This window comes from Oncorhynchus masou, chromosome 6 (assembly GCF_036934945.1).
Source record: "Oncorhynchus masou masou isolate Uvic2021 chromosome 6, UVic_Omas_1.1, whole genome shotgun sequence".
NCBI classification, from domain to species: domain Eukaryota; kingdom Metazoa; phylum Chordata; class Actinopteri; order Salmoniformes; family Salmonidae; genus Oncorhynchus; species Oncorhynchus masou.
The window spans coordinates 13,298,400-13,322,969 of NC_088217.1; the positions used below are offsets into that span (position 1 = coordinate 13,298,400).

The following is a 24,570-nucleotide window of genomic DNA, read 5'->3' on the forward strand; positions in this document are numbered from 1 at the left end:
GTTAACATTCACAAAGCCGCAGGGCCAGACGGATTACCAGGAAGCATACTTGAAGCATGCGCTGACCAACAGTCTTCACTGATATTTTCAACCTCTCCCTGACCCTGTCTGTAATACATATATTTCAAGCAGACTACAATAGTCCCTGTGCCCAAGAATGCCAAGGTAACCTGTCTAAATGACTATTGCATTGCACTCATCTGTAGCCATGAAATGCTTAAAAGGCTGGTCATGGCTCAAATCAACACCATCATCCCAAACAGATCCACAGATGATGCAATCTCTATTGCACTCCACACTGCCCTTTCCCATCTGTACAAAAAATAACAGATACTTGAGAATGCTGTTCATTGACTACATCTCAGAATTCAACACCATAGTGCACTCCAAGCTCATCACTAAGTTAACAAGCCTGGGATTGCACACCTCCTTCTGCAACTGGATCCTGGACTTCATGATGGGCTGCCCCCATATGATGAGGGCAGGCAACAACACATCTGCCACACTGACCCTCAACACGGTGGCCCACAGGGTATGTGTGCTTAGTCCCCTCATATTCTCCCTGTTCACCAACAACTGTGTGGCTGTGACGATTCCAACACCATAAAGTTCAGTGACAACACAATGTGGTAGGCCTGATCACAGATGACAATAGCCTACAAGGAGGAGGTCAGAGACCTGACAGTGTGGTGCCAGGACAACAACATCTCCCTCAACATTAGAAAGAGAAACAAGCTGATCGGGGACTACAGGAAAAGGAGCGCTGAGCCCGCCCCCATCCACATCGACGGGGCTGTAGTGGAGCAGGTCACGAGCTTCAAGTTCCTCGGTGTCCACATTCCCACAAAATTATTGTGGTCCACACTCACCAACAAAGTCGTGAAGAGGGCACGATATGCCCCGCCCACCTAGGAGGCTTAAAAGATTCGGCATGGGCCCTCAGATCCTTTAAAATGTTATACAGCTGCAACATTGAGCATCTTGACTAGTTGCCTCACAGCTTGGTATGGCAACTGCTTGACATCCGACTGCAAGACGCTACAGATAATAGTGCTTACAGACCAGTACATCACTGGGGCCGAGCTACTTGCCATGCAGGCCCTAAAAAAATTGTCCAACTCCAGCCAACCACGTCAGACTGTTCTCTCTTCTACCACACGGCACCCAGTACCGATGGACCAAGTCTGGAACCAACAGGACTCTGAACAGCTTCTACTGCTTCTAGGCCCAAGCCATAAGACTGCTAAATACACTGCATGACCAAATCTGTGTCCACATAGTGTAGTTTGTCCGGGCTGCTTATTGGTTAACTATGTAACTACCTGCATTGACTCTTTTGACTTATCACATACCTTGCTCCTACCGTTTGTCAATTATGTTGCCAGGTCACTTGTTCCTTACCTCATTACTTTTTCCACATTTTGTTACGTTACAGCCTTATTCTAAAATTTATAAAATTATTTATTTTTCTCATCAATCTACACACAATACCCCATAATGACAAAGAGAAAACAGGTTTTTAGAAAAACAACACGTTATTAACATAAGTATTCAGACCCTTTGCTATGAGACTCGAAATTGAGCTCAGGTGCATCCTGTTTCCATTGACCACCTCTAAGATGTTTCTACAACTTGATTGGAGTCCACCTGTGGTAAATTCAATTGATTGGACATAATTTGGAAAGGCTCACACAGCTGTCTATATAAGGTCCCACAGTTGACAGTGCATGTCAGAGCAAAAACCAAGCCATAACGGTGAAGGAAATGTCCATAGAGCTCCGAGACAGGATAGTGTCGAGACACAGATCTGGGAAAGGGTACCAAAAAATGTTTGCAGTATTGAAGGTCCCCAAGAACACAGTGGCCTCCATCATTCTTAAATGGAAGAAGTTTAGAACTACCAAGACATGTCCTAGAGCTGGCTGCTCGTCCAAACTCAGCAATCTGGTGAGAAGGGCCTTGGTCCGGGAGGTGACCAAGAACCCAACGATTGAGGGAAAGTTGAACGGAGCAAAGTACTGAGTGATCCTTGATGACAACCTGCTCAGGACCTCAGACTGGGGGCGACGGTTCACCTGCCAACAGGACAACGACCCTTAGCACACAGCCAAGATAACGCAGGGGTGACTTCAGGACAAGTCTCGGAATGTCCTTGAGTGGCCCAGCCAGAGCCCGGACTTGAACCAGATCGAACATCTCTGGAGAGACCTGAAAAAAATGTGCAGTGACACTCCCCATCCAACCTGACAGAGCGTGAGAGAATCAGCAGAGACGAATGGGAGAAACTCCTCAAATACAGGCATGCCAAGCTTATATAGCGTCATACCCAAGAAGACTCGTGGCTGTAATTGCTGTAAAAGGTGCAGGTGATTTAAAGGATCTGAATAGTTATGTAAATATGATATTTCACTTATTTTTCTAATTTGCAAACATTTCTAAAAACATGTTTTAACTTTAATGGGGTATTGTGTGTAGATTGACAATTTAATCAATTTAAAATAAGGCTGTAACAAAATGTGGAAAAAGTCAAGGGTCTGAATCATTTCAGAATGCATCGTATATGTACATATCTACCTCGTATCCCTGCACATCGGCTCGGTACTGGTACCCCGTGTATATAGCCAAGTTAGCGTTACTATTGTGTATTTATTCCTTGTTATTTGTTTCTCTCTCTGCATTGTTGGGAAGGGCCTGACTTTAAGACTTTCAGTGTTAGTCTATCCCTGTTTTATGAATATATTTTGATTTAGTCCCCAGCCTTAAAGTACAGCCACACTGAGACATATGACCACGGATGAAATCGTACATGAAGCACATCATTGTCTGTTTTTGTCCATCAAAAGGACAACTCAAGTCAACTCCACCCTTAGATAAAAATGTGCTATATAGAACCCATAGGGGAAACCTCTGAAGAACTCTTTTTGATTATAGGTCAGGACAGGACAATTATTTTCCATGTAGGGCCACATTAAAATATATTATTACAGGATTATACATCATGTGTATGACTGTGTTGACAGATATATCTACTGTAAATCATATCTAGATATGCTACTTATTTTAGTTTTTTAACATGCACAGAAATAAACCACTTCCGTGTTCTCCTTTTGGTAGGTATTTTTATTATTAAACATGCAATGAACTACACAGAGGGAAAAGTAGACTGCATTCAACACCACAGACAGAACTCGTGTTAATGGGTATGCACAAAAACACAAAGAGAGAGAGAGTTCAACATTACATTTAAACTACGCTATCAGTGTGAGGAATGAAGCCTCTGATAGGCATTGACGAGAACAGTGTCAGGTATAGTTTCTGACGTTGCTATGCGCAGGATTGCTGAGAGGTGAGCGTCAGTAAAAGATGATGCCTTGACTTGTTATATTTCATCACTGAAAATGTCTGTTCACATCCATAGTTTGACCCAAACAGTACAAACATCTTCTGGGCATGACTCCTAATCTTTGGAAAGTTTTGTTCATGCTGAGATGCATACAACCTCATCAGTGACGTTGTTTTGAATAGTTCTCCAATCACTGCATCAGACTGAAGATCGATAAGCTCAAGTTGCAGGTCAGTGGGAGAGTTATCCACATTGAAGGTGAAACGAGAGGAAACCAACAGCATGTCATTTTCCAACACTTTGAAATTCTCTAAACGACGAGAAAAATCACCGTTCAAAGCACGCAGCAGTGATGTATACTTCTCCCGCTGGTCATCTGATAGGGAACAGACTAGTTGAATCAGAAGGTGGGTGAGATTGTTGGCTTCTACTTGACGGGTCAGGATGAGTAATTTTCCCTTGAAGGCTTTGACAAGGCTGTACATCTGATGTGCAAAAGGCCCTTGCGTAAACATCACTGACAAACTGAAATGGACCACCCACACAGACATTGTGGTGAGAAGGCTCAACAGAGCCTCATCAATCTCAGGAGGCTAAAGAAATTTATCTTGTCACCTAAAACCCTCACAAATGTTTACAGATGCACAATTGAAAGCATCCTGTCGGGCTGTATCACTGCCTAGTACGGCAACTGCACTGTCCGCAATGGCAAGGATCTCCAGAGGGTGGTGCGGTCTGCCCAATGTATTGCCGTGGGCAAACTACCTGCCCTCCAGGACACCTACAACACCCGATGTCACAGGAAGGCTAAAAAGATTATCAAGGACATCAACCACCTGAGCCACAGCCTGTTCACGCCGCTATCATCCAGAAGGCGAGGTATATGTGCATCAAAGCTGAGACCGAGACACTGAAAAACACCTTCTATTTCAAGGCCATCAGACTGTTAAACAGCCATCACTAGCACATTAGAGGCTTCTGCCTATAGGCATAGACTAGGAATCACTGGCCACTTTAAGGAATGGAACACTAGTCACTTAAATGTTTACATACCTGGCATTACTCATCTCATATGTATATGCTGTATTCTGTACTATTCTACGATATCTTAGTCACTTAATAATGTTTACATGTCTTGCATTACTCATCTCATATGTATATACTGTATTCTGTACTATTCTACGATATCTTAGTCACTTAATAATATTTACATGTCTTGCATTACTCATCTCATATGTATATACTGTTTTTTCTATACTATTCTACTGTATCTTAGTCCGTTCCGCTCTGACATCGCTCGTCCAGATGTATATAGTCGTAATTCATTCCTAATTAGATTTTTGTGTATTGGGTATATGTTGTGTAATTTGTTTGATATTACTTGTTAGATAGTACAGTAATATCGGAGCAAGACGCACAAGCATTTCCCTACACCCGCAATAACATCTGCTAATCACGTGTATGTGACCAATAAAATGTTATTTGATTCCGCAGGCAGTATTGAATCAGGTCGCGGGCCGCATACGGCCCCCGGGGTGACCTTTGCCCAAGGCTGTTATAGGTGGAACAATCCGAAATACTCAGACACAACCTCAATGTGGCCACGGCCTTTAGTGTTCAAGCAAACATGGCCGCCGGTTTAATCTCATCATATCGATGCACTCAAAGAAACCATCCAGTAAACTGAAACTACACTGCTCAGTAACTCCTACTCCCACTTCATTAGTAGTGGTCACACAAACATGGCCGACAAATTTCATCATATTATCTCAGTGAAGCTGCCTCGCCCTCATGCTGAAATGGCAAACATCAATCTCACCTGTAATTACAGAGAGGCCAACCAATAGCAGCAGAGATTGTGAAAGAGGTTGGCAAAGGTCTACGACGTTAACTCCACTTTGACTAGGTTTTCCAGGTAAAGAACATGCAATTTTCTGCCCCTGATTAATTGTTTGAGTGCTCAACTCTGTAAATATCATGGAGCTCACCAGGCTCGGCTGCCTTGGAATAGCTGCAGCCATATTCTCCATAACGAATGTGTAGCCTATGATTTTGCCCAGTTAATTATTCAGGAAAGACCGGCGGCGCTATTTACACATGTTTTGAGGTCTAAGTAAAAACAGTCCAGACCACTTAAAGGGTAGGAAGCATGAGTTTTTACTCACCAATGTAACAACGCTGTGTGGCCATAATATACTATTTCTCAACGTCATATGGTGGATTTACTCTGTGCTACAGAGTTCATATGCTAACTAACGTTAGCATCAACTTATGCTATTCACAGACTTTATGGCTGTATTATCTAGTGGAAACCCGTTAGCACGCAGGCTCTGGTGCTTACTTGCCGAAAGAGAAAATCAAGACGAAAGAGAAAATCATACCTGTTTAGTACCTCATCTGTTCTCCTTTTTGTTTGATCAACTCTGTCGATTCGGCTACGGGTGTTTTGTAACTTTAAGTGCTCACGCATTAGCTAACGTCTGGAATCTATCTACTTTAGATTTTGGCCCGGTGAAGTGGTTGCCTCCCCCTTGCTTTGGTAGCTAACTCTGTCTGCTATCAATCTGTAAGTCTCTGCTCTCTTTACTTTTAATCTGCTGTTATGTTTTAGTTGTGTTCGAGCTGGTTTCCAGTAGTTTGGCTCTAGCTTACCGACCATTACCGTGGTGGTTGGCTAGGCTGGCTAGGTTAATAGCTAAATGGCTCATGTTAGCTGTCTGGCTAGCTTGCTGGCTAAGATTACTGTAACTAACATCCTTTGATAACTGGTTAGATGGTGTTATGTATTTCAAAAACTTTGGTTTACTTTAATGTAATAACTTCAAAGTATTTGCTTGTATGAATGAATGAATTAAAATACATTTTCCTTGTCAAATCGCTTGGTAACCCATCCCTTATGTGATTAATTAGCACATAAACAAACCTTACAATAATTTGCTGTGACAATTCATTGATAATTCTTCTTCCGGTGTTCTCTGCAGTTCGCATTTTGTAAAGAATTTTAAAAATTAAGATACAAATCAATACATAATAGGAAATATTATATGTTTTCCAAACAATTATATATAGCAGTAAAAACAAATATACATAACATATACAGAACAATTAAGCAGAAGGCATTTGAACCCAGTCTGGCACAAAGAGGAGATTCATGTGGGAGACAAGCCTATACACAATCTACGTATATTCACACGTGCCATTTACCACATAAAAGCTAAATATTTGTATTATTTAATTATAGGTAGCCCTTTTTCTTTTATTCCAGGCTTTACCTAAATATTCCGCAAATGGAAATACACAATGGTTGGCTGAAAAATAAATTGAACCCACTAGTCATGAGTGCAAATGATTTCTATTGGAGTTTACATTATAGGGAGCAGGTCCTCCATATTACATCACACCCTGTATTTTCTTTCTGGCATTCTTTGGAATTCTGATGGGTTTTATGTAATTACTCCAAAAATAGAAATGTGTGGTGTAACTATGCATTGGGACTTTTGATGTGTATTCTAATGCATATCCATATGTTACATGTGGTTACGTTTATGCTACCTACCCTTTTTTATGTCAGTGGTCACAATCACTTTCGCAGTCAAAAATCAAGCCAAGGGTCTCCCGAGTGGCGCAGCGGTTTAAGGCACTGCATCATAGGGCTTGAGGCGTCACTACAGACCCGGGTTCGTTCCCAGGCTGTGTAACAACTGGCCGTGACCGGGAGTCCCATAGGGCGGCGCACAATTGGCCCAGCGTCGTCTAGGGTAAGGGGAGGGTTTGGCCGTTGGGGCTTTACTTGGCTCATTTGCGCTCTAGCGACTCCTTGTGGCGGTCCGGGTGCCTGCATGCTGACTTTGATTTTCAGTTGAACGGTGTTTCCTCTAACACATTGTTGCGGCCGGCTTCCGAGTTAAGCTGGCGGGTGTTAAGGAGAGTTATGTTTCAGAGGATGCATGACTCGACCTTCCCCTCCCTAGCCTGTTGAGACAAGATTGCAATTGGATATCACGAAAATTGGGGAGAAAAAGGGGGTACATGACTTAAACATTTTTAACATGAACCTAATAAAAACTTCTGTAGGAATGAGGTTTGCATAGTAGGCCTAATACATTAACACACCATGTTGGCTCATTGCCTGGCCTGACAATGTTGTTCTTCTCAGACCATATTATATTGCAAAACTCAAGCTTTGATAACAAAATAGATTAGTTGGTGTAGCACTTGCGAGACACGGCTGAGCATAAATTTAAATAATTTGCAAATAATTAGCTTTTTTATTTTACTAAAATGATGGTACCTGCTTGTGATGGTCATGGTGCTTTCAATACAATTGGGAACTTGGACAGAAAAATGAGGTCAAATCAAATCAAATTGTATTTGTCACATACACATGGTTAGCAGATGTTAATGCGAGTGTAGCGAAATGCTTGTGCTTCTAGTTCCGACAATGCAGTAATAACCAACGAGTAATCTAGCTAACAATTCCAAAACTACTACCTTATACACACAAGTGTAAAGGGATAAAGAATATGTACATAAAGATATATGAATGAGTGATGGTACAGAGCAGCATAGGCAAGATGCAGTAGATGGTATCGAGTACAGTATATACAAATGAGATGAGTATGTAAACAAAGTGGCATAGTTTAAAGTGGCTAGTGATACATGTATTACATAAAGATGCAGTAGATGATATAGAGTAGAGAATATACGTATATATATGAGATAAATAATGTAGGGTATGTAAACATTATATTAAGCAGCATTGTTTAAAGTGGCTAGTGATATATTTTACGTCAATTCCCATCAATTCCCATTATTAAAGTGGCTGGAGTTGAGTCAGTGTGTTGGCAGCAGCCACTCAATGTTAGTGGTGGCTGTTTAACAGTCTGATGGCCTTGAGATAGAAGCTGTTTTTCAGTCTTTCGGTCCCAGCTTTGATGCACCTGTACTGACCTCGCCTTCTGGATGATAGCGAGGTGAACAGGCAGTGGCTCGGGTGGTTGATGTCCTTGATGATCTTTATGGCCTTCCTGTGACATCGGGTGGTGTAGGTGTCCTGGAGGGCAGGTAATTTGCCCCCGGTAATGCCTTGTGCAGACCTCACTACCCTCTGAAGAGCCTTACGGTTGTGGGCGGAGCAGTTGCCGTACCAGGCGGTGATACAGCCTGACCGGATGCTCTCGATTGTGCATCTGTAGAAGTTTGAGAGTGCTTTTGGTGACAAGCCAAATTTCTTCAGCCTCCTGAGGTTGAAGAGGCGCTGCTGCGCCTTCTTCACGATGCTGTCTGTGTGGGTGGACCAATTCAGTTTGTCTGTGATGTGTACGCCGAGGAACTTAAAACTTGCTACCCTCTCCACTACTGTTCCATCGATCATAAGGTCAGTGACCTTCAGGTCGGAAAGTTTGGGCTCTAGAAAGATGCCAGAGTTTCACTTGGAATTCCAAATTGGATGACCGTTCAAAAATATTTTTCAGATCTTATTTTTTTCCAGTTGTCTTGAACGCACTGAAGTGCGCAGCAGAGGGTCCACCAATCTCTCCTTCCTTTCCTCCGGTGAGACTAACCAGAGCAAGGGGACAGTCTTCCACCCGATGGCAAAACTCGAGTCGCACTGCATCTACCTCATGTAGATGTCACATTGTTCCTATGACCAGAGAAAGTGAAATATTCCTTGATATTAAAATAGACACAACGAGCTGCTAGTAATAATAGAAACGCAGGGATATCAATACACTTGGCTACTCCCTCACGACGCCAGGACAGCGGAGTCAATCACCACCTTCCGGAGACACCTGAATCCCCACCTCTTCAAGGAATACCTAGGATAGGATAAGTAATCCTTCTCACCCCCTCCCCCTTAATGATTTAGATGCACTATTGTAAAGTGGCTGTTCCACTGGATGTCAGAAGGTGAATTCACCAATTTGTAAATAAGAGCGAAATGACTTAAATGTAAATGTACTTATTCATTGCAGCTGCAGCGCGAGTGGAAATAGGGAGATGTGTGTTTATGTTTTTTTTAATAGCGTTGAATAAAAAGTGTTGACAGCGCTGATTAAAAACTCACTCTGGGATAGGTGTCTCGCTACCTGATATTAAATATGTAGGTACATACAAGTGTCACATCGGTTGAAAGCTTAAATTCTTGTTAATCTAACTGCACTGTCCGAGTTACAGTAGCCATTACAGTGGAAGCATGCCATGTGATTGTTTGAGGACGGCGCGCCCACATCAAAATATTTTTCCACCGGCACAGGTTTCATAAATTCACAAATAGCGATTCACTTACTTTTTGAAAAATGTCCTCTGATTTGTCATCCAAAGGGTCCCAGCTATAACATGTAGTGTCGTTTTGTTAGATAAAATCCTTCTTTATATCCCAAAAAGTCAGTTTAGTTGGCGCCATTGACTTGAGTAATCCACTCGTTCAACATGCAGAGAAAGGAATCCAAAAATCTACCACTAAAATTTGTTAAAACAAGTCAAAATACATTTCTATTGACTCCCCAGATACCCTAAAATGCAATCAAACTATAATATTTAATACAGAAAGGAGTATGAAATAAGAATCCTATATTAGCAGGTGCTTCTTGTCTTCCTTGCACGCCCAAACATGAATTTCCAATAGTGTGTCCCAGTACTAACACTCATTATTCTTCCTCGTTTTGGAAGAGTCAAGCTTGAAACATTGAACATAGAGTGCTGACACCCTGTGGAAGCCATAGGAATTGCATACTGTGAGCTAGATTTAATTATTTCCCTATACTTTCCATTGTAAGAGTATGGGCTCTCAAAAAATAAAATCTTTCTTTCTTTGGATTTTCTCCTAACATATCTATTGTGTTATAGTCTCATACATTATTTTAACATTTCTACAAAGGTCAAAGTGTTTTCCTTTCAATGGTGCCAATTATATGGATATCCTGGCTTCAGGGCCTGAGCAACAGGCAGTTTACTTTGGGCACGTCAGTCAGGTGGAAATTGAGAAAAAAGGACCCTAGCCTGAAGAAGATTTATTAAAAACTGCAGCTCTTTGCTGTATTCTTTTACAGTCTCTCTCTGGTCATGGATTTTTAAAAGTTATGAAATCTTATGTAGACTAGTATCAAACTTTGCTGTGGCCGGGTCATGGAAGCTGTATGACCGGTGAGTTGAGCCATTCCGATTGGCTAGTGCAGTAGGCCAACTCGAATTAGCCACACATCTCCCGGGCCAGCAGAATTTGTCTTTGAAGACAAATGAAATGGTTCAAAATGGGAACTCTTTACCTACCCGGTGCACAGGGCTTCTGAATCAAGTGCACTTACTACCAACGGTGCAACATAAATAATATATTTTTTTTAAAGGAGCGCAAGTGTTAAAACTGCTAGATGGAGCCTTCTGAACAGTTGGCTGTAGATGCCCTCACTCACTAGTGACTTCTAACTCTACTTTGGTCTGACCCAACTACAGGCAGTCCTGCAAGAATATTATGTCCATATCCATCAGCACACACACACATAGAAGTGATCTTTGTGGTTCCTAAAGGAAAGGAAAGTATAGGAACATGTCAACAGTGGTAATGGAGCTATACACTTGGATCTGTAAATGAGATAGCATGACATGTACATACAGTATATATATTACACGTTACTACTACAGATAAGATGTCAGCAGTTTAAGTGTGTGTGTGTGTGTGTGTGTGTGTGTGTGTGTGTGTGTGTGTGTGTGTGTGTGTGTGTGTGTGTGTGTGTGTGTGTGTGTGTGTGTGTGTGTGTGTGTGTGTGTGTGTGTGTGTGTGTGAGAAGGCGAGAGTGTTTTTCAAGTTTTGTCACGTGCAGCAGTACATAGTATAACTGTGTGTTTTTGTCACTCTGTTTTCTCTACCATTACAGTGTGTCATTGTGTTGTGTGTTTTTGTCACTCTGTTTTCTCTACCATTACAGTGTGTCATTGTGTTGTGTGTTTTTGAAGTGATATAGGCTGTGTGTGTGCATGGGATGATGGAATTCTGAAGAGAAAGGTTTGTTTTTGGAAGACTTTGTGGAGTTGGCAGCTGCAGGGAGGGGTGCTACCCGGGCTCCAGACTGTGGGTGCGTTGCAAACCCTATTCCCTATTTAGTGCACTACTTTTGACCAGGGCCTATAAAGTAGCGCACTAAATAGGGAATAGGGTGCCATTTGGTACACAACCGTTGATCTGACAGGTGAATATGGCGCGTAGGCAGGTTTCAGGGGAGAACCCACAACCAAAGCATGTCACTTCCCAGGAGAAATGAAGGCTCTTTCAAGAGCGTGTTTGGCTCTGCAGCCAAAACTAATGGTTTAAGGATTGACAGTGACGTGTTGTTTCTAAACGTGAAGTCATGTTAGATATTTTGATTGACAGCTCAGCCACATATTGCCAAAGTTGATAACGAATTGGGCCTAGTTGAAATATGTATTATTCCCCGTACTATTTTGTATTTCCATTGAAAACTCCCAAAAGAGGTATGTTAGTGGAGATTCCCCAGCTAACACAATGCTTCTGGAACATTCTCTAAAGGTCATTGTTTAGTTTGCCACAACATTCTTGGAACCAACATTTGTAAGCTGGGTCTGCTCTGACCTTTCCCTTAAAAACAATAGCTAGTGCACTTCCTTTGTATCTGGGACTCTGAGGCCTACTGTAACAGCTACAGTAAAAGGCTTCTATGACAAAAGGTCAGTATGGCTCTGTTGTTCTTCTGGGCTCCTCTAGATCTTATGCAGAAGGGAGAAGAGGTGATGGATCTCCCTCTGAAGGGTGAGGAAGTACTCTGTGTTCTGAAAATTAAAATGAGAACACTAGAACTTCTGATATTAGAAAAATACTGTCCACAAAATGGCCGGTAGCAGTATACTACTAGTATCTTTTCTAAAGTAAGTTTCATAAAAAGTGATAGATCGATCTATCATTGAAAAGCAAATGTTTTAGGCAAAGTTATAATGAAACAAGTCGATTCTGGTGTTCATTTTGACTGTCCGGGAGGGGTTTGATATGAAATGCACTCCCTTCTAGATATACAGGTGATATACAGATATAAGCAGGTGACAGCACGCCTTATTTGGTAATGGTCTTGGTAAGTGGAGTGGCCTAATATATTTTTGCATGATGCTTCCTTGCCTAGACTACTGAAGTTACACATAATTCAAAAGGTAAAAAGGTACATTTCTGTATATGACCAAATTCAACATTTTTGCGTACCGTTTCATACACATCGATGTGCTTTTACGAAGTAAAAAAACAAACATGTAGGCTATGAGGATTATGCGCTTATATCTGTGGTTACATCCATCGTAACAAGAAATAGATGAACGTGGTGGTCATGTCCACTCGTTGCGTTTTTTCCCCAACTGCTACGATTGATTGGTTGCGCAGTCCTGTAAAAACAGTTGGCTCATAGTTCAACACTTCTAATCCCACATGAGGCAGAATCTTGTTTCCTTCTTCCAAATCCTTTTGGAATATTCATCCGGTGCCCACAGACTTCTAATTCGGAAAAGTTTTGACCATTGGAAAAAGAGCTACTGTGTGAATATGGCAATGCGGGTTGGATTGAGTTGAGCTCATAATCTTCATTTTCTAGGTGATGATTGCGCTTTTCTTTCCAACACAATTCCACAATAAATGTGACTCCACATTTCAGACTTACACCGCAAGTGGCAATAGATGTTAAGAACTCGGCTCCTTACCACTATGAGCTAACTGTCCAAAGCCGCATTGGCTTGCAACGCACATCATTATATTATCAGAGCACGCCAGTGGACTTCTGTTAAGAATGCTTTAGGCAGAAAGCGTTTAGATCAGGTGCAACTACATGTACCCACCCTCAAAATAAATATATTTGAACAATCCTCCCCACCCACAACTTCTCATCTGAATGCATTATTTTTGAAGGGGTTGTGCAAAGGCTGACATTGGGGTTGAGAGTTACCATTTAATCTTGAACCTGGCTAATATAAAATACTTGGATTTTGGCCTTGGCCATGGCCGCTCTCTTGCCTTTCCTGCGGAAGGTGCACCTTGGAACAAGAGACCTTGTAAATCAGGTGGTGTGCAATCTCCTCTCCGTGGCAGCTAGATTCACCATTTAACTAACAATGTGGCCAGGCTAAATGGGCCTTGTCCAGTCAACATCTTTGGTCCCTTGTTTTATAGATTCTGCAGTCAAGTCCGTCTCCTCTAATGGCTGAGGCTTGGTAGAACATGCAGCTTTGTTGAACGCGATCGAACAGGGAACTCTAAAGACTAATGTATGTCATCCTTGTGCAGTGCATCCCTTGGGATCTCCCACAGCAATGGGCCTGTTTGCCTGTTCTCCCCAAGCAAGAAAAACGGTTACCTTTTAATGTCACTGAGATCATAAGACCGACCATGAAGGCTCGTCGGATGCTATTGGAACATACAGTATCTTGATGACAGACATTCTTTGACTCTTACTTTGTGGCTTTCGCCCCGTAAACAGAAAAAATAATCAACGTTTTCTGGTTATGATTAAGAGAACAGGAGGGAATTCTTCTTTCTGGCAGGGTATGATTAGCAAGTTCTATGCTCAGCAGGCAGCTAATTTTAATATTAATTTCTCTTATGCTCAGCAGGCAGCTAATTTTAATATTAATTTAACTTCTGTTTTCAGTTGAAACTAATGTGAAAATGGAGCAAAAAGGGAAAGCTCCCTAGTCGGTTATGGGAATGTAGAAACATAGTGGCCCAATATCAATGGATGTGTCCATGACACTTGTGTTATGCCAAAATGTGTCCATAATTTCATCACTACTATCATCTAATAATTATCTTCTGTGATATCATCTTATTTCTTTATGTGATAATATGCCACATGTAGCTCTTCAGCAAAAAAATATATACCTTTTTGGTCCTTTGTGCATTTAATGTAACAAAACCAAAACATTTTCACAATGCTTGTTGTGGCTCATCTGTTACTGTCCCTCTTTGCGAATTCTCTTGTGACATGACTTATAAACACCATTGTCTTTTCCTAATTCCCTCTGTCTGATCTACGCCCCTGTCTCAGTTCCCTCCTTCTTTTTGCTGCTATGATCTAGTCTCTCTTTCTCACTCACTCACCCCTTTACAAGGCAAAACAAGAGAGACACTTGAGAGCTTGTGCTTATCAGGTCAACGAGTGCCACGTAATGGAGAGAAGTAGAAACAGGAACTAAAGAGAGAGAGAGAGAGAGTCAACCCATGTTGGGTGCCAATGGGTTTTTGGAGATGCATTTAGAGGTAGTGAACAAGGGTAATGATGTCGACGAACAAGTGCCAGTCTTTCATTGACGGGAAAGGTTACTCACGAGTGCCCAGGTATCTCGAGAACATTAACTTAATGTCAGACCCTGTGACAGTGATTGAAAAGTAAGTGAAACTTCATTGGTACTCTTAAGGGCAACCGGACAGGCATTTCTCTCAGGATACCGCTAAAACAAAGCATCTGAGAGAAAGTTTAAGTTTGAGTGTTAGAGGTTGTAGAGAGAGAGGGATTTATTCAGATCGACCACTGTCTGTGTGTGTTGGAGAGGGATTTATTCAGATCGACCACTGTCTGTGTGTGTTGGAGAGGGATTTATTCAGATCGACCACTGTCTGTGTGTGTTGGAGAGGGATTTATTCAGATTGACCACTGTCTGTGTGTGTTGGAGAGGGATTTATTCAGATCGACCACTGTCTGTGTGTGTTGGAGAGGGATTTATTCAGATTGACCACTGTCTGTGTGTGTTGGAGAGGGATTTATTCAGATCGACCACTGTCTGTGTGTGTTGGAGAGGGATTTATTCAGATCGACCACTGTCTGTGTGTGTTGGAGAGGGATTTATTCAGATCGACCACTGTCTGTGTGTGTTGGAGAGGGATTTACATTTACATTTACATTTAAGTCATTTAGCAGACGCTCTTATCCAGATTTATTCAGATCGACCACTGTCTGTGTGTGTTGGAAAGGATTTATTCAGATCGACCACTGTCTGTGTGTGTTGGAGAGGGATTTATTCAGATCGACCACTGTCTGTGTGTGTTGGAGAGGGATTTATTCAGATTGACCACTGTCTGTGTGTGTTGGAGAGGGATTCATTCAGATTGACCACTGGACCTTCTCCAAAAGTACAGCTGAGCCTTTCTTTTCTCCTCAGTGAGGTGAGATTGCTGGTCGAATGACAAATCAATAACGTTGATAAGAAGAGTATTAAGACTGACATCTTTGCCATTGTCATTCTTCCATTTCTCTGAAGCTGTTTTGTTGAGGCATTTTCTATTTCTAAAGTTCCCTGGACAATTATTCTGGAGGCACATCTCAGACATGAGCCTGGCTATCAATAACACACAATATAGTGGATTCTCAAATGACGTTCATCCGTCTTTGAGAACTTGAATCATAATTACAGTAATATTCTATTTTCTGAAATAGTTCAGAGTTTTCTAGCTTCACTGAGTAGGGGAATATTGATTATCTAATGATAGATGTTCAATCACTTTCTGACTGTATGCAATATTACTTTTTGGACTAGTTTCCCAAAAATGACCGGAACATTGTCACAAAAGCAGTGGATATTTGAGTATCTTTTGCATTTAGACACATACAGGAGTGTCTTATTCAAAACCTTTTGCACAATACTTGGCTTCAGTGTTGTTATTTAGAACTGTGAGACTCCAATACTTACCAATGCAATTAACTGTGCTCATTTTCTTTGGATTTTATATTCTATGAAAGCGTATTGGTCAGTCACTCCTGTGTCAGACAGTGTGCACAGCGACTGTACAACACAAGTACAGTGAAACGCCTTTCCTTTTTCTTTTCTCTTTAAACTCAACAATGCAGTAATCAATTTCAATGTAGTACCAAAAATAACACAAGGTAGAACAAAAACACAGAATATATAAAAACCAAATATGAAGAACACGAGAAAGTAAGCTATATACACAGTAAGTTCCAGGGTCATTGCCAATACCATATTTACAATGTGCAGGGATACTGGAGTGCTAGAGGTAGATATGTACATGGGTAAGGTGACTAGGCAACAGGATATATGGTAAACAGAGTAGCAGCAGCATGCATATACTGTGTGATAATTGTGAGTGTGTGTGCAGAGTCAGTTTAAATGTGTGTGCATCACAGGAGGTTGGTGGCACCTTAATTGGGGAAGATAAACTCGTTGTAATGACTGGAGCACAATAAGTGAAATGGTATCAAACACATGGTTTCCACATGGTTTCCACATGGTTTCCACATGTGATACCATTCCATTCGCTCCGTTCTAACCGTTATGGTGAGCCGTTTGCTCTTCGGCAGCCTCCTCTTGTGTGCATGTTTGTGTGGGCAAATTAAGTGTGTGTGTGTGTGTGTTTGTGTGTGTGTGTGTGTGTGTGTGTGTTGGAGTGTCAGTGTGTAGAGTCCTGTGAGTGCAAAAATAAACTCAGATAGTCAGTGTAGCCATTTTGTAAGATATATAGCAGCCTTGTTGAATGGTGATAGAAGCTGTTCAGGAGCCTGTTGGTGTCAGACTTGTTGCTCCGGTAACGCTTGCTGTGCGGAAGCAGAGAGAACAGTCTATGGCTGGAGTCTTTAATGTTTTTCCGGTCCTTTCCGGTGTTTATTTTTACTTTTATTTTCACAAAATGTATCCAATATCATTTATTTTAACCGACCAATATCTTTTGAACATCAGAACAGAAGTTACTTACCTAAATTCCGGCTTCAACTTCGACTCATCTGCCCTGGGCTCTTTCTGTAATTCCAACCCGGTTTGGCGTTACAGGCAGGAGCGGGGATCCTGGGTAAACTCAAAGAGACTGCTGGCCTTGTTAGAATGGTGTATTGCCAATTACTGCAAAATGATTCCTTTGCATTCTACTGAGCTGATGCCTCACCGACGATGACCGATGGGAAAGGAAGCAGATGTGCAGAGTAAGAACAATAGAAGTTGTTTTTATCTTGGACAACAGTCAAACCAAAAGCCAGAACTTTTGTGATCTTAATAAAAAAAATACAAAAAAAATGTAATACAATAGTTTACACATTTTAACACACTTAATTAACAAACAAGTTAATTTCTGAACTTGATATTTCATACAAAATTGCTTTTTGTTCCTTTCCAGAGTGAGATGACTATCTGGACAGGATTAAGTTTTTAGGCGACATCAACTGAATCACCAGGGACAGAGAGAAATAAGCATGAGATTGACTTGAGATTGACCTCTGTTAAAAGGCCTCTCTGTAAAAGGCTCTTGTCCTCTCAAATTCATCTAAATGCACATTGAAATTAAGAAGATTCTTAAATGCTGAGATCTGGTGGAATAAATAGTGCAATTATGCATATGTGATTTCTGAAGGATTCTCTTTGCTACATTACCATAACCATAAGGCAGCCTAAACCAACATTTTAACTGTTCTGACATGAATAGGTTTGTAAAGGCATGCCGCCTCTCCAGAAGCAATCTCGTCTTATCGTGGCAGCAGCCAAACAGTACACAGTAAGGCAAATTTCCCCTCTTGATGCAAGGTTAATCAGGTGGATATAAATGAATGTGGCACCCAATTCCACACAGCGATTTAGCTCTGTATGCCACCATGTCCATATCCGATTTGCACAGCTGTTTAACTTTTGTGATCAAATTCGGCATTCTCAAATTGTCACAAAAGCATGAAAGAAATGAGTGCTTGGTTGGTTTGTGGTTTCAATGGTATTTACAGGGATTAGGTTTCAGTTGCAAAATCATGTGGCCCTATTCATTGTTGAGCACCTTTTGTGATTGTGCAGTACAAACTGCTATTACCAAAGAAGAGCTCACAAAGACTTAGCCTATATTTGATTATTCTCATTTGAAATTACAGGAGGAGATGTATGCTACACTCTCTTCACCATCCAAGGTCCGGACCTTTTCTCTTTTGGCCATTGTTTGGGAAGTTGTGTGCAGCCAACTCTGAGAACTCAGTACAGAACATACTCTGGGACATGCATACACAGAACCTCTACACCATCATCACATTGCCATTTCCTGGTATTGATTTGTCCAACCCTTTCATATTCTGCTTGGCCAAGGGATTCAGGACAGTAAACACAACAAAAAAGACAGCATGTCAGTTTTACCAGTTGAATACTAATTGTCTCTTCAATTAAAACATATAATTTTCAATGAACTTGTAGCATAAAGTATTTTAAGCTGAAAAGTGGTCATCAAAAATTACAGTTCTACACAGGTCTACCTCCTGACCCCTTTCAGTTATCGAAACCAATCTAGTTAAATATTTCCATGGTCACATTCAATAGACGGTCAATGAATGTAGCTCTTTAAAAATGTTGATAATCTGCGACGTGGTTGACCTCTAACCTTCACACAACCTTTGCCTCTTTGTTGTTTCACAACTTCAGCACCATTTTTGAGAAGAATTGGGGGTTAGATAAATGTATGGCTGTCACGTTCCACCCCCGTCTCATCTCTTTTGGCCATTTTAATGCATAATTTGACCCAAGTACATGTCAACAGTTCAATTAGGCCAAATTGTGCTTTATGTTTTCAAATCTTGAGTTTGAAGTAATTGAGTAATTGTTCTGACGTAGCATGTCAGCATAATGTGCTGTTAGTTTAAAAAGCTAAATCAGTGGGGTGACGATTGCTCAACATTGTTGGAATTGAGAGAGATTTATGTTTGTGCCTCTGTCATTCATTGTTGAGTAAAAAGCAGACCGAGGAAAGGACATGCAATTGTAAAGCCCTCCTGTTTCAAAAGAAGTGGCATGAATTATTTTTCAAGTGTCTGTAACACTGTAGACCCTTAGACTACTGCTCTGCTATAGGCACAATAGCCTAGCCTACTGCTCTGTGCTATAGACACGATAGCCTAGCCTACTGCTCTCTGCTATAGGCACGATAGCCTAGCCTACTGCTCTCTGCTATAGGCACGATAGCCTAGCCTACTGCTCTCTGCTATAGGCACGATATCATAGCCTACTGCTCTGTGCTATAGGCATGATAGCTTAGCCTACTGCTCTGTGCTATAGGTACGATAGCATTACCTACTGCTCCGTGATATAGACACAATAGCTACATCACTGACTGGTGGAGATTGTGGCTGTAGATTATATAGTAGAACAGACATTAGAACAGGCAGTATTAGCAACTTTTTTTTAGAAGATGTGTTGTGTACGTGGAGTGGCAGGTAGCCGAGTGGTTAGAGCATTGGGCCAGTAACTGAAAGGTTGCTAGATCAAATCCCCAATCTGTTGTTCTTCCCCTGAACAAGGCATTTAACCCACTGTTCCTAGGGCATCATTGTAAATAATAATTTGTTCTTAACTGACTTGCCTAGGTAAAGGTTGAATAAATAAATAAAAACGTGTGGACACACACCCACAAACACAACTCCTGAATCAGAAAGATTGATTTGTTTTGAGATGCTCCATCCTACTCTTGTATTAGAATTGTCTGTCCTTCCCTTCATCCCTTAGCATGCTAATGTGAAGCATTATCCTCTCTGTACGATATACTGTCATGTTGTACTACCCATGTTTTATTTCTGTGTCCTTCTGCTGATGAGATCTCGGTGTACTATTTGAAAGGACAAGGGAATTTGTTTTCTTTCTCTTCCCTGCTCTGTGGTAAATAATGTTTTTTTTTCATCACATTTTTCCATTCATCTGTGTGTTGGGAGAATTTTATGAAAATAAAGAGATGTTTGAAGTTGGGAAGATTTAAATCTCTTGGCCTTTTACTTCAGTTTGCCGGTCTCTTTGATGTGCACAGTACCTACAGATGTAGGATCTTAATTTAAGCCAGTTTTCGTTTCTCGAAAGGGAAAATCAAGTCTGAAATTTCAAAGTGGAAATGACAAACTTCCGAAGCCTTTTTAAACCTCAAATATATTTCAAGTTTTACATTTCCTGCATTGCAGGAAAGTTCTCCTGCACAGGGTGTTCAAATTAAGATCCTACATCTGAACACTGCTGATTGAATTTGCAGGAGCTTTTTCTCTTTTGGACCTTCAGTTCATAAAATAATATTGATATCACTGAATCCATTCTGTCTTTGGTTGGTGCCTACTCCTATCTGGCAATGCCTTCGGTGACCTCGTAAAGTGTTCTCACACAGTGTTATACTTTACATGCAAGAATGTTTGAATGAGATGTTTTTTTTCTAAACTGGCTTTTGAAGGGGTATTTACTGGAGATAGGGATGCGTTTGGTCTGAAAGCTTTGCTTAGACTCTTGTGAGGTGGTTCCCTGCTAGTCTCACTTAAAGCGTCTGCTGTAGACCCGTTTTCAAACAGGTTTTTTTAATAGCTCTCCAAATCTCAAACCGCCAATACGTCAAAGTAATGCGCTGTCAGAACTGTCATGTCTCTTTCATTAGAACATTTTCAGGTTGCATACCCATCCATATCTAACCTATTTCAATGTGGGAACAAAGCTTAAAGTTGTGCTGAAGATGGTTCATTGTTTAGAAAAAGTTCTTAAGGTCCCAGACTTCTTTTGATAAGGGGGGGTTCAAACCACATAAATAGATTATCACTCACTCACTCACTCACTCACTCACTCACTCACTCACTCACTCACTCACTCACTCACTCACTCACTCACTCACTCACTCACTCACTCCCACATGCAGAAGATGGACCTTGTGTTTGCACTTTAGCTAGCAAATACATTTCAGGTAACTAATAAACTCTTGCAAAATATGAATGACCATCTTGACTGTGGTATATGTTGAGTAGACTGTACAGAGTGGTGGGGTTTGGGTGATGCAATGAATCTGCATCAGCTATACTCTATAGCCCCTTCCGTCTCCTCCGTGCCAGCTAGGGGAGGACGGCCAAAAGCCTTTGTCAAGGCAGTGAGGAGTCAGGAGAGAGGAAAATATGGATAGAGTGAAGAAGAGAAGAAAGGTGGAGAGGGGAGGGGTACAGACTGAGTGTGGCTGAGGAAGCCCTAGGCCGTGGGATTGTGGTTAGGCTGTGTGCGTTTATCCAGCTCTGCAGCAGGCTTCTGAAACAGCACCTCAGGAAGACACATTAAAGCGGGTGGCTGCTGTTCCACCCTGATCTGTCTAATACCCCCAGATACACAGGGCTTTGCTAGGGACTCAGGAGGGGTGTGGGCCAGGATCATATCGTTTCGGTGCAGACAATCCTAGCCAGCAGCCATGTAGTTACTTCTGTGATTAACAGATTAGATGGGCCTCATGTGCCTGCGTCAGATGTCACCTAAAGCTGGTACTTGGGTAGACCTGGAAAAGGCTTCCATGTTTAGTTATAGTTGAGCGTTTGAACTGGATGGTTGGTGGTAGGGTGCCTATCAACTGTTATTTTAGAGTTTGGCTTGGAATGGCGCCACTGACTGATAGAGAAGAGCGGCAGGTAGCCTAGCGGTTAAAAGCGTTGGGCCAGTAACCGAAAGGTTGCTGGTTTGAATCCTGAGCCGGCTAGGTGGAAAATCTGTCTGTACCTTTGAGCCAGGCACCTAACCCTAATTGCTCCTGTAAGTCACTCTGGATAAGAGCGTCTGCTAAATTACTAACATGTTGTTGTTTTTTTAAATGTGGGCTTTCTGTTTGTTAATGGTGAACTGTCATATGGAATACATGTCTCTACTGGTGGTACGACTCTAAACCATCAATGAGCCTCCAAATCACACACTTATGATTATATGGATGATGCAAAGTAAGAGTATTAAGAGCAACACAAATACTTGTGACAGACTTGTTAAACGTCTGCTGGAAAAATGGATAGGGGTTACACTGATAACATATAAATCAATAACATTGAAAAGATTGTCAGATACCTCTTGTCATTCAGTGCATCCTGTGCAGCCAGCTTGTAAATACGGGTGGACTTTTCAAAGGTGCAGGTCCCTGGATTTGAGAGTGGTGGTACTGATCAGTGCTGATTTGAACATTCAGCATGAAGTTGAGTAGCTGGTCAGCGCATGCGAGATTTGATTCTTGTTTCCAAAAGTAGAGACAAACAATGCTAAGACACACTAAAGTTAAACTTTCCTCTGCTTTTATTGTTGACTTGTCCAAAAATATAAGTTATTTGGATTTTGCATCAAGGGTATTTTTAGGTCAAAGAGGTAGGAAATAATATTGTGTACATGTGTGTTCATTAAGGTCAACTCCAGGTGAAAGACAACATGATTGGTGTAAGTTATACTATTGTTCTAAGAGAATAAATCAGTATCCTACGTCTTAGGCTCCGTGTTTCAACACAATACCACCGTGCTACGTATTCGTTTGCGCTCCTAATTGGCGCCACACCTCCAAGGCTACAGTGTGAAATCTTTCAATGCCTACATAAACAAAGAGACGGAGATAAATCAAAGTAGAATTATTTTTTTTAAACTGTGTGAAGAGGATGTCATCCCACCTCAGGGTCTGTAGACGCCCCGTGATGTGGTGGATCTGTTTAAGCACAACTGGAGCGATGCAGGGAACTGTCAGAGGCCTGAGGAAACAATCTCTCCGTACACTGAAGTGTTTGATCAGGTGAGCTGTGTGCTTGAGCGTCTCCTCAAGGGCTTATGTTAGTGCTCAACGACAGTTATCTTGTAGGTTTGTTTTCACCAAAGTACATGAGGTCTCACTGTTTGACTGTGCATTATGTCCAAGTCAGAGTCACCAATTCTGAAGTGTATTTGATGCAATGTACACAAACACTGTGCTTTACAAGTGTAGGATCTTAATTTGACCAGTATTGTCGCAGCAAAATGTTAACATTTAGTCCATAATGTTGCTAGATCAGTGGTTAGGCTATTAGCTGGCCAAAATTAAATTTAATGAAAAGTGCAATACTGTTAATATAACCGTTTGTTAGTGAATTTCTATAAATCATGAAGCTCATCTACAAAACTCTCAGCAACAAAAGAGTGATCAAATTTAAGTTCCTAGGTACAGTATATGCTGTGCGAGCATATACTGTGAGCCTCAAGCATTGATTTACCATAGCTGTACCACACTGCGTTTCGATTTCTAATGCCAAACGAAAGGTACAAGTACGAGGGCCAACATTGTTCCTTTGTAATAAAATAAAATAACCTTTTGAAATGATCTCTTTTTTTGTTGTTATATTATCACATTAACTTTTATTCACATATCAATTCTGGATCAAATGTGGGTTTCCAGGTAAACAGAGAAAATCACCCTCATTTTAATCAATGGTCAATCTTCTTTGACCAAGCCACCTATCTACTTGCTGAAGCACACCAAGCAGCACAACAGACAGGCTATTAGCAAGGGGCCAACTTCACACTCAACCCGTAATGACAGAGATAATAACACGTGTCTTGGCCCACTGGCTGACTGCTGTGGGGTAGTTGCAGGATGTATCTCTTCGTAAGTACGTTGTCAGGAACAAAGTTTGTGTAATTAGACGGGAGTTAAAATGTAATTAAAAGAGTTTAAATAGACATGGCACCGTCTCGGGGGGATCCTGTACCCTACCTTCGGGGGTGGGGGGGTGGGGAGGAAGGTAATTAAATAAATGTCTGTGGGTTATTGAATGTGCTCTCGCCCCGAACAAAGTGGTGCCTTCTTACCCCCCCGACCTGAGAGTAGAGGATGACAGTTAATGACTCTGTTTTATAAAACCACTTTAGCTCTTGCCTTCACTTCCAGACAGTGTGAGAGTAGCCTCACTTTTCATCCGCGAGGGAAATGGTCCCCCCATTTCTCTCCATTCCATTAGCAAATTACCTCCCCTCTCTGCCGTTAGATGTACGTCTTGGAAATGAATTCATCTTAACTTGGAAAACAATTAAGTAGACTCCTGTTCCTCCTTTGTTGCAGGTCTGTGGGGCAGATGGAAAGAGTGGAAGAAGGGGTGGAATATTGAGAAGGACCAGAATACCTGAAGAGTATATCATTCTAAAGAAACCAACAAGGTCAGGTGACTATGGTATGAGCACACATTTACGTAGCTAATGCTTCATTTGGATTTGTACTTATAACCTGCTTATAAACCATTATCAAATACTTTATTATAAACTGGGTGGTTTGAGCCCTGAATGCTGATTGGCTGACAGCCGTGGTATATCAGACCATATACCACAGGTATGACAAAACATTTTTTACCGCTCTTTTTACTGCTCTTATTCCATTGGTAACCAGTTTATAATAGCAATAAGCCACCTCGGGGGTTTGTGGTATATGGCCAATATACCACGGCTAAGGGCTGTATCCAGGCACCCTGCGTTGCGTTGTGCCGTGGTATATTGGCCATATATCA

The 24,570-nt window shown here is 41.4% G+C and overlaps 1 protein-coding gene across 4 annotated transcripts in view; it reads left to right on the forward strand.

The window, feature by feature from the left end:
- LOC135541381 (cadherin-22-like) overlaps positions 1-24,570 on the forward strand; it is a 276,477-nt gene that overhangs the window by 37,405 nt on the left and 214,502 nt on the right. For 2 of the 4 annotated variants that reach the window (XM_064967580.1, XM_064967583.1), the window contains exon 2: positions 24,132-24,226. The gene's annotated coding sequence lies outside the window, so the exon portion shown is untranslated. Of the gene's footprint in view, positions 1-22,716; positions 22,833-24,131; positions 24,241-24,570 lie in introns of those variants that run through there. The other 2 variants (XM_064967582.1, XM_064967581.1) reach the window with 2 other exon arrangements.